The sequence below is a fragment of the Salmo salar genome, chromosome 20, assembly GCF_965601325.2.
Source record: "Salmo salar chromosome 20, fSalSal1, whole genome shotgun sequence".
Taxonomy (NCBI): Eukaryota; Metazoa; Chordata; class Actinopteri; order Salmoniformes; family Salmonidae; genus Salmo; species Salmo salar.
In genome coordinates, this window is record NC_138310.1 from 40,799,457 (window position 1) to 40,813,883 (window position 14,427).

The 14,427-nt window shown below is 43.2% G+C and overlaps 1 protein-coding gene across 1 annotated transcript in view; it reads right to left on the reverse strand.

The window, feature by feature from the left end:
• slr (somatolactin receptor) overlaps positions 1 to 770 on the reverse strand; it is a 67,669-nt gene extending 66,899 nt beyond the window's left edge. The window contains exon 1 of the mRNA NM_001141617.1: positions 716 to 770. The gene's annotated coding sequence lies outside the window, so the exon portion shown is untranslated. The remainder of the gene's footprint in view (positions 1 to 715) is intronic.
• Positions 771 to 14,427: the final 13,657 nt, after the last annotated feature.

Here is a 14,427-nt window from a genome sequence, read left to right on the forward strand (position 1 = left end):
CATGCAATAGATCACTCCATGCATTTCGAATGGTAATTCAGTTCTAGCTCAGTGCCATACTTCAGATTGGCGTTTTGGGTCATTGCAGGTTTACACTAGAGCTAGGCTATCATTCATTCACACACTGTCAACAGGAGTCGGAGCCCTGTGAAATCAATAGGGAACAAATGGAGCTATGAAGCATTGACGTCTGTCCTGAGAATCTTTAACTATTCAAGCATGCATGGTACATCGATATAATGATGCACTAAATCGTGTTTAAAAAGGGAATTCCAGAGGTGTGAACTTCTTACAACTACTAAACTTTGGAAACCGAAACACCTTAACCACCTCCATCAGAAGACATCTGCCACGCCGAAAACTACCAAATATTAACATCGCAGAAATGTGCACCACACCGCACATAATAAATCGCTTCAGATAGCAGATCATTCAAAAATAATAAAATAACTAGTTCCCTTGAGGGTTTCCGCAAAAATAAAAACAGCTTTTATCAATAGGCTAATATTGAAACATAATAAAATAGAATTGCACACCAACGTGATGTAGCAACACGATGATATATGTTGAATAGCGATTTGTCAAAACTTTTTGCCAGTCCCAGTGTGCGAGATGCATCCCCAAAAAGCATTGAGGACATCTCAAATGCAATCAAATACATTTTTATAATAGGCAGACAATTGAATGAATAATTTCATTCTATAAACACACTCACCTAACACTAAGATGTCAGCTGGAAAAATGCGCGAGTGGTGTCGACTTCTTACGACTTGTTCATCTGACAGAACCAGGGCAAACACAAGTGGTCCGCCTTTTAACTCCACGAGTAGCCTACCCCCTCAACGGTCGATGTAAAGAAAAAAAAAAAAATCAAAGAATATCCCAATGTTCACTTTACCATACTTCAAGCTATGAGTAAGCACTACTAACAGCGATTATTTTTGATTGATTCCTCTATTTGACCAAGTTGACCCGTGCCTATCGTTAGATTATTTCGACTGGGATCAAGTGCGACAGAGGGATTCGGATAGGGACAGTATCCCTTTCACTGCTCCGGGCTCTTGCAACAGTCAAGCACATAAATAAGCGCCCCCGTCCGGAAAATATTTACCAAACTCCTCACTGAAATCAAGAGGGTGAAATACATTTCCCACTGGGCACAGACGTCAATTCAACGTCTATTCTACGTAGCTAAAATGTAATTTAATTGAAATTAAGTGGAAACGGTCGTGATTGGGTGTCCCATAAGATGGCGCACAATTGGCCCAGCGTCGTCCGGGTTTGACCGGGGTAGGCCGTTATTGTAAATAAGAATTTGTTCTTAACTGACTTGCCCAGTTAAATAAAGGTTCAATAAAATAAATACATATGTTGTATCAAGACTGCCCAAATGTGTCTAATTGGTTTATTAATACATTTTCAAGTTCATAACTGTGCACTCTCCTCAAACAATAGCATGGTATTCTTTCACTGTAATGCTATTGTAAATTGGACAGTGTAGTTAGATTAACAATAATTTAAGCTTTCTGCCAATATCAGATATGTCTATGTCCTGGGAAATGTTCTTGTTACTTACAAGCTCATGCTCAGCACATTAGCCTACGTTAGTTCAACCGTCCCGCAGGGGACCCATCGATCCTGTAGAGGATTTATTAAGAACAAATTCTTATTTACAATGATGGCCTACCTGGCCAAACCCTAACCCGGATGACACAGGCCCAATTGTGTGCCACCCTATGGGACTCCCAATCACAGCCAGTTGTGATGCAGCCTGGAATCGAACCAGGGTCTGTAGTGATGCCTCTAGTATTGAGATGCAGTGCCTTAGACGCTGCGCCACCTAGGAGGGTATGATGAAGGCTGTCGGTCATGATAGGCCTAATTAAAGGGGCAATAAGCTTGTTTTACTCCATTGTTTGTAAACAATGTAATAGCAAACAACAAACACTGTACAGCCTCAAAACATGGTTAAAACAGTCATTTTGAAGCTCTGTCTATGAGTTTGAGATTGGTAACATTTCTCCAGCCACATCCCTCAGCTGTTTACCAAAACAGTGGTGGGGTAACCCGCTTTGTTGTTGGTTGAACTACAGATTGCCTCTTTTAGGTGATTGTTATTTGCAATAGTGTGTGGGACATGTTTAGTAACTAGGCAGTTTTCATTTCTTACTTCTGAGTCTAAACCATGAATCAATCTCCAATTTGCCTAAATCTAACCACCAATTACCACTGGAATGTAATGCTTTGGTGTATGTCATCTTTGCATGGTCTGTTGGTAGAAATTGTCCTTCAGAAAGATATCTGTTGAACTAAATGAGATGGTAAAAATCATAGATCATCTCGAAATTGCAGATGAATGATGACATAGATCACCTATGATGAATAATATGTGTGGCGTAGTGAGTTAGAGGTTTGAACGAACTCCAGAGGAAGCACTGACAAATTCTGTATTTTTGTTTCAGGTGTGGTTGAAATAAAAAAAAGTTGTCTTATTTGTAGCCTGATCTGTACGATTGCAGAATTTAATTAAAAGTTGTCAAAACGGTTGTTCAGGCTCACGTGGAGGTCCCACTGGAGGGCTGACGTCACTGAGCTGTTTGTGGTCCCTGAATTTCAGCTGTCAGTGAAGGTGACCCCTGACCTAACAGCCATCAAGTAGGGGCCCAGCCGCACGGTCCCATGTGCGTACACCACGCCTCTTCACTTCTTTGCACATAGACCCCATTGAAGAACTGATGTTTTTCAACCCTGCACATCACTGTAGATTGGTGTCACCTTAAATGTGGAGAATGGGATGTGGTAATGACTGGAGCGGAATAGGTGGAATGGTATCAAATATATCAAATACATGGTTTCCAGGTGTTTGATGCCATTACATTTGCTCCGGTCCGGCCATTATTATGAGCTGTATAAATTAGGCCTATCTACTGCATTGGCCTATATATCTATACCATGCAAAACAGTGAAATGTGCCAATTCAATCATATAGATAAACTTTATGGAAACTACAAATTATACTGCAGTCTTTATTAGAATGCCCCCCCCCCCCCCCCCCCAATACCCACATAACATTTAATTCTCATATAGCAATGCATTCAAATACATTTTCCCTATTAATTTAACAATCTAGGAATTTGGTTGTCTGTTTGGATTCTGCCCTGCTGCATTTTGCATGCATTCATCGGTCTGCATAAGTCTGTCTGGTAACCAGTTTCTACTATCCAAGGTGCTCAGCAGCCGAGGGCAGCAGCTCAGTGTTTCTGTACTATCCAAGGTGCTCAGCAGCCGAGGGCAGCAGCTCAGTGTTTCTGTACTATCCAAGGTGCTCAGCAGCCCGAGGGCAGCAGCTCAGTGTTTCTGTACTATCCAAGGTGCTCAGCAGCCCGAGGGCAGCAGCTCAGTGTTTCTGTACTATCCAAGGTGCTCAGCAGCCGAGGGCAGCAGCTCAGTTTTTCTGTACTATCCAAGGTGCTCAGCAGCTGAGGGCAGCAGCTTAGTGTTTCTGGACATGCGCCATTTCTATGCTCGCCTCCAGAATGCTCTGCTGATATAAATCGTGCTGCAGAAGGATAGATGGAATTGCCCTGTCTGTGTTGAGTTACCGACTCCTGTATTTATATCCCCTTACCTTGTCCATTTATAGGACTCAGAAGTTACGGCTTTCCCTGCTCCTCTCTCTGCGCCGTGAATAAAACGCTGTGCAGACGAGCGGGATGGATCCTGTAGTAAACAAACTATAACTCCAGTCTGGAGGGATAAGAGTTAAAGGGGAAGGACTCCCCAGCTCATCTATAAATGTGTTTTAGAGAGATGCATATTTCTGTTTGTGATTCAAAATGAGCTATATGTGGAGTATTCACTCTCAATTTTGCTCTGAGATCAGAGATTGGTAGCCTGGTCCCAGATCTGTTTGTGCTTTTGCCTACTTCATTGTCATTGTCATGACGATTCCATCAGGAGTTGGCTAGAGAGCAGAAACAGACTGGCCCCCAGGCTAAGAGATTGGGGCTACATGTGACACTATTGCTTTGAGTTCAGGACAGTGTCTTTTTGGAAAAGACAATTCCCAGGTTTTCCAGAAAACCCTTTTGGAATTCCCAGAATCAGGAGGGAATAAGCAGGAACTCCAGAATCCTTCAATCAGGATTTCTGGAAAATCTGAGAATTTGGGGGATTTTTGGAACCTTACACTGATATTACACTTCCTAATCTTTCAATGAACCTTACACTTCCTAATCCTTCAATACATGTTTTCCACAAAAGGTGGAAAAAGAGGGCCTCCACCCTCTACACCACTGATTGGTTATTTGGCAAACGCACAGAAAAACAGAGCTTTGTCTAGGTGGAGGCCCTCTCCATTTTATCCACTTAATAAGGGAGTAAAAAAGAAGAAAGGATACATTCGTTTGTTGTTTTGTTCCCTTCTGGTTCCTCTCTAAATGATCATGTGAAGAAAAAACTTCAGAGTAAATTGGATATGACATGAGAACAATACAACCATATTGCTCTCCTTCTGAAGAGCCAGTCTGGAGCCAGGCTGTCCTCTGACCCCTGCTACAATAATTTATGGGATGTTTGGCCAACATTTTCGTGTTGGTAATTAACATGACTGTGAAAAACGTAATTATGTTACGCAACACAATGACTGTTGTTGGCCTTGTTGGATGTCTCATATGCTACAGTGGGCAACCAAATATAGCACAGAGATACATAAAAAGATATATATTTTTAATCCGGCTTTATCATAGTACAACCATCAACTAACTAGTGCATTGACCTACTTCATGTGATGATGAACCACAACATACCCCACAAGACATTCCACCAGAGGTCTCTTCACAATCCCAAAGTCCAGAACAGACTATGGGAGGCGCACAGTACTACATAGAGCCATGACTACATGGATCTCTATTCCACATCAGGTAAGTGATGCAAGCAGTAGAATCAGATTTTTTTTTTAAACCAGATAAAAATACACCTTATGGAACAGCAGGGACTGTGAAGAGACACACACACAGGCACAGACACACACTTAAACATACACATGATAAGACACGCACTCTACACACACGTACACATGGATTTTGTATTGTAAATATTTGGTAGTAGAGTAGTGGCCTGAGGGCAAACACTTCATGTGCTGTGAAAATTGTTATGAAATATAATGTCATGTAATATTTGAAATTGTATATAACTGCCTTAATGTTGCTGGTCCCCAGGAAGAGTAGCTGCTGCCTTGGGGATCCTTAATAAATACAAATACAAATACTTGAACCTACCTGTCTCTGGTGCCATCTATCACTACATAACCTGTAGCTGATCAAGTCTATGGATTACTGTAAATTCAAAACATTTTTCTACAATAATCATAACATTTTATACAATTGTAATTAATCAATCACTGATATCGTGGTCAGTTAAGGAAAAATAAGACAAATAAAAAATGCCTGTCTGTATTGCTATGGCAAAAAGCTGTCCAGAAGATGAATGTCCTAAAGGCTGAGTGTTGAGGTGCTGTTGCTGTCCTCCCAGAGCAGCCAGGGACTATTGATTGTGAAGCCTCTGGGTACACATCTAATGAAGGCTTGGACAGCGGAGACTCAGAAGAGCATTTACTAATCATCACCAGAGCCATATACAATATCTATTTACGTGGGGAGGTTGAACCAAGCGGCACTTCTTTACCATCAGAAGATCAACTGGATCACAGCCTGGAGGTTTGGAATGCCCATGATTCTTTGATGCGGTCAATCTATTCCTTGTCTTCTCTCAGAGATGTATATGTGCTAATAATTCCATTTGATTGATTTCCCACAACATTGCATGATGTCTAAGAATGATATAGATTAAGATACATTTTTAACTGATGGCTTTGTGGCGATACTCATGTGAAATGGGATATTTTCTGCCACTATCTCCTCCTACTGAAATGGACTGTACCACAAAGGCCATGTTTCATTTAGTTCAAAGGATGTTGTTCCTCCTACTCTTCACTTAATGGAAGAGTGGCCTTTGTGATGTCCCCTGCCTTGTCACCATAATGCATTTAGTAAGGGTTCACACCAAGAGAGTGGCCATTCGCCAATGCTGTCAACAGCTTGCTCTCTATTGAATTAGGATGGCAGGAGCTGAGAGCGCCGCAGGCTTCAGACACACGTATGCAGGTGGGCACAAACTCACACTACTGCCAGAAGATAGTGGCATTAATGGTTTCTTTGGTGTGTGTGTGTTTGAAAATGACAATAATCAAAGCATAACAAATCATATACACTCAGTGGCCAGTTCATCTCGTACTGGTTCGTAAGTACAAGATGGCGCCGGAGAAGAAGGCTGACGTTTTACGTATTCCTAACCAATTGTGTTTTTTGTTTGTTTCTTTGTGTTTGTAACTTATTTGTAACTTATTTTGTGTTTGTAACTTATTTTACTTATTTTGTATGTAATGTTGCAGCTACTGTCTCTTATGACCAAAAATAACTTCTGGACATCAGAAATGCGATTACTCACCACGAACTGGCAGAATCCTTTTTTTCCCTTTTAACGAGTCCGACGAGCCCGACGTGAACGACATACTGCTTTCCCGGGAACATGCCCAGATCCCTGTCATTTGCGTGAAGAGAAGGCGGAAAAAAAGGGGCCGGAGGGCGGGCTGCCTTCTGAGAACTCGTAGGCGACCGAATAAACCCCCACTTCCTTCCATTCTGCTAGCAAACGAGCAATCTTTGGAAATAAAATCGATGACCTACGCAGAAGATTAAACTACCAACTGTAATATCTTATGCTTCACAGAGTTGTGGCTGAACGATGTCGTGTCTTTGGAGTACCATTAAACTGAAGACATGTTTATCAATTAACTCCCTGTAATTATTATCACGCGATTAAACTGATTAATCGTTTAATTGTAATTAACTAGGAAATCGGGGCACCAAGGAGAATATTCAGATTACAAAGTTATAATTTTCCTAATATAACTTTCCTTTATTATAATATAGGCCGATTATCTTCTGGTTTAAATGGTGTATTTTACCTCGTGTTCAGTCTCATTCCAAACGTCGTAAATTGTTGTATCTGCACGAACCCAGTCTTTACTAAAATCATCCATACATCAATTGTCTTAAAATCATTTATTTACTACACTAAGTAATTAACAGAAAACATACAAACAGTAATTATCGTCACAAAGGATTGGTAGAGGAATGTGCCCTTGTGGGCTAAACAGGCAGGTCGGCCTGTTGAACAATGGATCATAAAAGGTCAGCTGTGGCACACAGAGTTCATTAATATTAACAATTGATATGCTAATCCTTTGCACATGAACGCTCACTCATTCGGGAACAATTGCAATAAATATATATTTACGCTCAGTGTGTCATTGGGATCCTTGTTGGAGAGTTTTGTCCGCGTTCTCTCTTTCTCTCTCTCTCGGTTAGGATGGATCTTTCAGAGCGACATTCATTAACGTCGTCATAGAATGGATGTTTCGTTGGTCTTCGCGTTCGATGATATAATTTACTTAGCTGCAGACTAATAATTAATATCAAAGACTTGTTCTTATTCTGTCGGTCTCGATAGTCTAAAAGTTAACCACGTGGTGTAGTTCACTTTCAGTAGAGGAATTGGATGGTAAAACCTATTGGCCATGGAGTGGAGGCCTGGTCTAAAGAAATGTAAATCAGGGTGGGTTTTATAGTGACCCTTGAACAGGCTTGTCAAATGATGCCTGGTCCTGTATGTGTCCCTGGGGGCGTGCCTATGACTGAGTTAGACTTGGTTACAGAAATACAATTCTATCACATTACATCAGTACATAGCATCTCAATGTATTACAAAAGCTTTATCCTTATTAATACATTCTATACAACCATTATGATGCAAGTCTCAAGCTGAGGCTATTATATAAACAGTTTTATGGTAATATGGCTATATTGTCTCTTCTGAGTATCACAAAATTGTACCAAGCGGACCAGTTCGTAGCTGGATTCTTCACCAATCTTCCATACCTTCTCCCGAACACACATGTCGCTCGGTTCTCCAATTCTATGAGTTGGAAGAATTTCCGTTGTCTCTCTATGAAACATGTGGTAGGAGATTCTCCTCTTATGGTTTTTACAACCCTTTCACACAGGGCCTGGGTTGGGGGGAAGGTAGGTTGGGGAATGGTACAAAGGGGAGGGGGTCAACTGTCCTTCCTGTACCCAAAGAGGCCACGTCATGACAACAACGACATTATCAACATACAGCTGGCTGGTTATATGCTGTATCGGCAGGATAGAACAGCGGTGTCTGGTAAGACAACGGGTCGCGGACTATGCATTTCTGTAAATAACAGCTCTAGTCTCTAGGTTTTGCTCGCCTGAGGTAGAGTATCTCATGATAAACTGTAGACCCCACTATCTAACTAGAGAGTTTTCATCTGTATATTTCGTAGCTGTCTACATACCACCACAGACTAATGCTGGCACTAAGACCACACTCAATGAGCTGTATTCCGCCATAAGCAAACAGGAAAACGCTCACCAGAGGCGGCGCTCCTGGTGGCCAAGGACTTTAATCTAGGGATACATAAATCCGTTTTACCAAATTTCTATCAGCATGTTAAATGTGCAACCAGAGGAAAAAAAGCTCTGGACCACCTTTACGCCACACACAGACACGCATACAAAGCTCTCCCATGCCCTCCACTTGGCAAATCTGACCATAATTCTATCCTCCTGATTCCTGCTTACAAGCAAAAATGAAAGCAGGACGCACCAGTGCCTCGATCAATAAAAAAGTGGTCAGATGAAGCAGATGCTAAGCTACAGGACTGTTTTGCTAGCACAGACTGGAATATGTTCCTCCGATGGCATTGAGGAGTACACCACATCAATAAATGCATCGAGGACATCGGCCCCACAGTGACTGTACGTACATACCCCAACCAGAAGACATGGATTACAGGCAACATCCGCACTAAGCTAAAGGCTAGAGCTGCCGCTTTCAAGGAACGGGACTCTAACCCGGAACCTTATAAGAAATCCCGCTATGCCCTCCGATGAACCATCAAACAGACAAAGCTTCAAAACAGGACTAAGATCAAATTGTACTACACCAGCTCTGACGCTTGACGGATGTGGCAGGGCTTGCAAACCATTACAGACTACAAAGGGAGGCACAGCCGAGAGCTGCCCTGTGACACTAGCCTACCAGACGAGCAAAACTACTTCTAGGCTCGCTTCGAGGCAAATAACACTGAAACATGCATGAGAGCACCAGCTGTTCCGGAAGACTGTGTGATCACGCTCTCTGCAGCCGATGTGAGTAAGACCTTTAAACAGGTCAACATTCACAGGGCCGCAGGGCCAGATGGATTACGAGAACGTGTATTGCCAGCATGCGCTGATCAACAGGCAAGTGTCTTCACTGACATTTTCAACCTCTCCCTGTCCGAGTCTGTAATACCAACATGTTTTAAGCAGACCCCCATAGTCCCTGTGCCCAATAACACTAAGGTGACCTGCCTCAATGACTACTGACCAGTAGCACTCACGTCTGTAGCCATGAAGTGCTTTGAAAGGCTGGTCATGGCTCACAACAACACCATTATCCCAGAAACCCTAGACCCACTCCAATTTACATACTGCACTAACAGATCCACAGATGATGCAATCTCTATTGCACTCCACACTGCCCTTTCCCACCTGGACAAATGTGAGAATGCTATGTGAGAATGCTATTCATTGACTACAGCTCAGCGTTCAACACCATAGTGCCCTCAAAGCTCATCAATAAGCTAAGGACCCTGGGACTAAACACCTCCCTCTGCAACTGAATCCTGGACTTTCTGACGGGCCGCCCCAGGTGGAAAAGGTAGGTAACAATACATCCGCCATGCTGATCCTCAACACAGGGGGCCCTCAGGGGTGAGTGCTCAGTCCCCTCCTGTACTCCCTGTTCACTCATGACTGCACGGCCAGGTACGACTCCAACACCACCATTAAGTTTGTCGATGACACAACAGTGGTAGGCCTGATCACCGACAATGACGAGACAGCCTATAGGGAGGAGGTCAGAGACCTGGCCAAATGGTGCCTGGACAACAACCTCTCCCTCAACGTGATCAAGACCAAGGAGATGATTGTGGACTACAGGAAAAAGAGGACCGAGCACCCCCCATTCTCATCGACTGGGCTGTAGTGGAGTAGGTTGAGAGCTTCAAGCTCAAACTAACATGGTCCAAGCACACCAAGACAGTCGTGGCAAAACCTATTCCCCCTCGGGAGACTGAAAAGATTTGGCATGGGTCCTCAGATCCTCAAAAGGTTCTACAGCTGCACCTTCGAGAGCATCCTGACTGGTTGCATCACTTCTTGGTATGGCAACTGCTTGGCCACCAACCGCAAGGCACTACAGAGGGTATTGCGTACGGCCCAGTACATCACTGGGGCCAAGCTTCCTGCCATCCAGGACCTCTATACCAGGCGGTGTCAGAGGAAGGCCCTAAAAATTGTCAAAGACTCCAGCCGCCCTAGTCATAGACTGTTCTCTCTGCTACCGCATGGCAAGCAGTACCGGAGCGCCAAGTCTAGGTCCAAGAGGCTTCTAAACAGCTTCTACCCCAAAGCCATAAGACTCCTGATCATCTAATCAAATGGCTACCCAGACTATTTGCATTGTACCGTTGGCACCAATCAGAATGGGGCCACAAACTCATGCTGCTTACACCAAATCCTGTCTCTGCCATCAGCATGATGCAATAAGAACCGTGGCAGTGTTTTTTTCACTCCTCAATTGTCCAGTGTTGGTGATTGTGTGCCCCCTTGAGCCACTTCTTGTTTTTAGCTGATAGAAGTAGAACCTGATGTGGTCATCTGCTGGAACCTGGTGTGGTCATCTGCTGCCCATCCGTGACAAGGGCCGACGAGTTGAGCATTCCGAGATGCTGTTCTGCACACCACTGTTGTACTGTGCCGTTGCTTGTCTGTTTGTGGCCCCCCTGTTAGCTTGCACGATTCTTGCCATTCTCCTTCGACCTCTCCTCAACTAGCTATTTTTGCCCACAGGTGTCCTGCTGACTGGATGTTTTTTGTTTGTCACACCATTCTCTGTAAACCCTAGACACTGTTGTGCAATGAAAAGCCCAGGAGGCAGTCTGTTTCTGAGATACTGGAAGTGACGCCAGGGATCATACCACTCTCAAAGTTGTTTAGGTCACTCGTTTAGCCCATTCTAACGTTCATTCGAACAGTAACTGAATGTTAAGATGCATTTCTGTCTGCTTTATATAGCAAACAAGGTGACTCACTATCTGTAGGAGTGAACTATTTTCGTGAACGGGATGGTGTACCTAATAAAATGACTCCTTACCTAGTCAAACACATAAAAAACAGACGCTGGAGGGATGGAGGGACGGACGGATAGAGGGGGAAATTGGAGTGAATGGGTGCTACTTGTGATTGGATAAGAAGGGTCCACAGAGAAGCAGCGTGAGAGCCCCAGTCAGGGGCAAAACAAGACAATTAAAACAGACGCCCACCCTAATCACTGAATGCATCATGCAAATGTTGTTTTATAAGAGGCTGCTTGTGTCTTAATACTGGCTGTTATCACAGAATACAAATCAGGGACTTAACACTGATGAAAAGAGGGAGGGGGTATGAGGTGGAAAGTGAGTGTAGGAAGGAACCCACCCAGACAGAAAGAGAGAAAGAAAAAGACAGAACAAAGAAGGAGCAACTCCACAATCTACATCAACAGGTTCAAGAGTGAAACAGTCTGAAAACAAAATCTAATTGCATTTACTTTCTTGTTACTCGTACTATTCTATTACTACATGAATAACCATCATCGTTATTAAGCAATAAGGCCCGAGGGGGTGTGGTATATGGCCAATATACATTTACATTTTAGTCATTTAGCAGACGCTCTAATCCAGAGCGACTTACAGTAGTGGATGCATACATTTCATACATTTTCTTTCCCGTACTGGTCCCCCGTGGGAATCGAACCCACAACCCTGGCGTTGCAAACACCATGCTCTACCAACTGAGCCACACGGGACCATATACCATGGCTAAGGGCTGTTCGTTCGCGTGACGCAACGTGGAGTGCCTGGATATTGGCAATATACCACAAACACAGAGGTGCCTGATTGCTATTATAAACTGGTTACCAACGTAATTAGAGCAGTAAAAATAAATGTTTTGTCATACCCGTGGTATACGGTCTGATATACCTCGGCTTTCAGCCAATCAGCATTCAGAGCTCGAACCACCCAGTTTATAATCTTGAATAGAGCTTGACATAATCTGCCTGTTTTCATGTCAGCGATTCAGGGATGGGATTTGGAGGGAACTGAATGCATGTGGAAGGGAGAAAGAGGGAGGGAAGATTGGGCATTTGTTTATGTTTTTCACATATAGTGGTGTTAGATCTGTCAAATCAGAAAATAGATGCATAGTATAAAGAGGACTTGGGTGCTATTAAATCAAAACTGAACAATGTGCACCTCACGTTTTAATAATAATAATGATGTTAAATTGTGGAGTGCATTTCCTACTCTCAATGCGCATATTTGTAAGGTAAATATGTTTTACCTTTGGATTCAATTAAATCAATGAAACTATGTCTGCCATCTGTGTGGGATAAATAGTGACCCAACAACAAACAACATATTCAAACATTTTCCATGGTTAGAATGATTTATTCTGTTGGTCAGTTAGCAGTGTTGAAAAGTGAGCCTTACTCCAGAGGCTTAGACAAGCGCCATTGGGAAATGTGTGTGTGCGCATGCATGCGTGTGTGCGTGTGTTTCAACGTGCATGTATGAGTTGTGTATGTAGGAGTGTTAGCCAAGGTGAAAGACACTTTTATTTAAAAAGCAGCTCATGCCAAACTCAACCTTGAGCTTCAAATGCTGTGTTTTGCCAATTTTGTGTTTTAAACCACTAACGTTTGACTTGTTTATGCTTATTCCATTTTATTTTAAACAAACTTTCATCAAACCATTGTTAACATATCACTATGTACTGCAGTATCTTCATTCAACATTGAGAAAACATACTCAGTGTCACGCCCTGACCTGAGAGAGACGGGTTATTTCTCTATTTTGTTAGGTCAGGGTGTGGGGTGGGCATTCTATGTTTTGTATTTCTTTGTTTTGGGCCGAGTATGGTTCCTAATCAGAGTCTATCGTTGTCTCTGATTAGGAATCATACTTAGGCAGCCTTTTCCCACCTGTGTTTGTGGGTAGTTGTTTTCTGTTTAGTTTTCTGTACCTGACAGTACTGTTGGCTTGTTTTCGTTTTGTTATTTTGTTTGAGTGTTTCATAGTGAAATAAAATCATGAACATTCACCACGCTGCACTTTGTCCCCTCTCTATAACAGCCGTTACACTCAGAGAAAGCCAGCTAAAATAGGCAAGGGGTCAAATATGACTATTGAGAATGTACAGGAAATACTTCACTGTCCAATACACTTCCTACTTGACATAACACTTTTCGTGGCTGTTTATTTACCACCACAGACAGATGCTGGCGCTAAGACCGCACTCAGTCAGCTGTATAAGGGAATAAGCAAACAGGAAACCACTCACCCAGAGGTGGCGCTCCTAGTGGCCGGAGACTTTAATGCGGGGAACTTAAATCAGTTCTACCAAATTTCTATCAACATGTTAAATGAGCAACCAGAGGGGAAAAAAATTCTAGATCTCCTGTGCTCACACACAGAGACGCGTACAAAGCTCTCCCTCGTCCTCCATTTGGTAAATCCGACCACAACTATATCCTCCTGATTCCTGCTTACAAGCAAAAATGAAAGAAGGAAGCACCAGTGACTCGGTCTATAAAAAAAGTGGTCAGATGAAGCAGATGCTAAACTACAGGACTGTTTTGCTATCACAGACTGGAACATGTTCCGGGATTCTTCCGATGGCATTGAGGAGTACACCACATCAATCACTGGCTTTATCAATAAGTGCATCGAGGACGTTGTCCCCACAGTGACTGTACGTACATACCCCAACCAGAAGCCGTGGATTACAGGCAACATTCTCACTGAGCTAAAGGGTAGAGCTACCGCTTTCAAGATGCGGGACTCTAACCTGGAAGCTTACAAGAAATCCTGCTATGCCCTGCAACGAATCATCAAACAGGCAAAGCGTCAATACAGGGCTTAGATTTAATCATACTACTCTGACGCTTGTCTTATGTGGCAGTGCTTGCAAACTATTACAGACTACAAAGGGAAGCACAGCTGCGAGCTGCCCAGTGACACGAGCCTACCAGACGAGCTAAATCAATTCTATGCTCGCTTCGAGGTAAGCAACACTGAGGCATGCATGAGAGCATCAGCTGTTCCGGATGACTGTGTGATCACGCTCTCCGTAGCCGACGTGAGTAAGACCTTTAAACAGGTCAACATACACAAGGCTGCGGGGCCAGACGGAT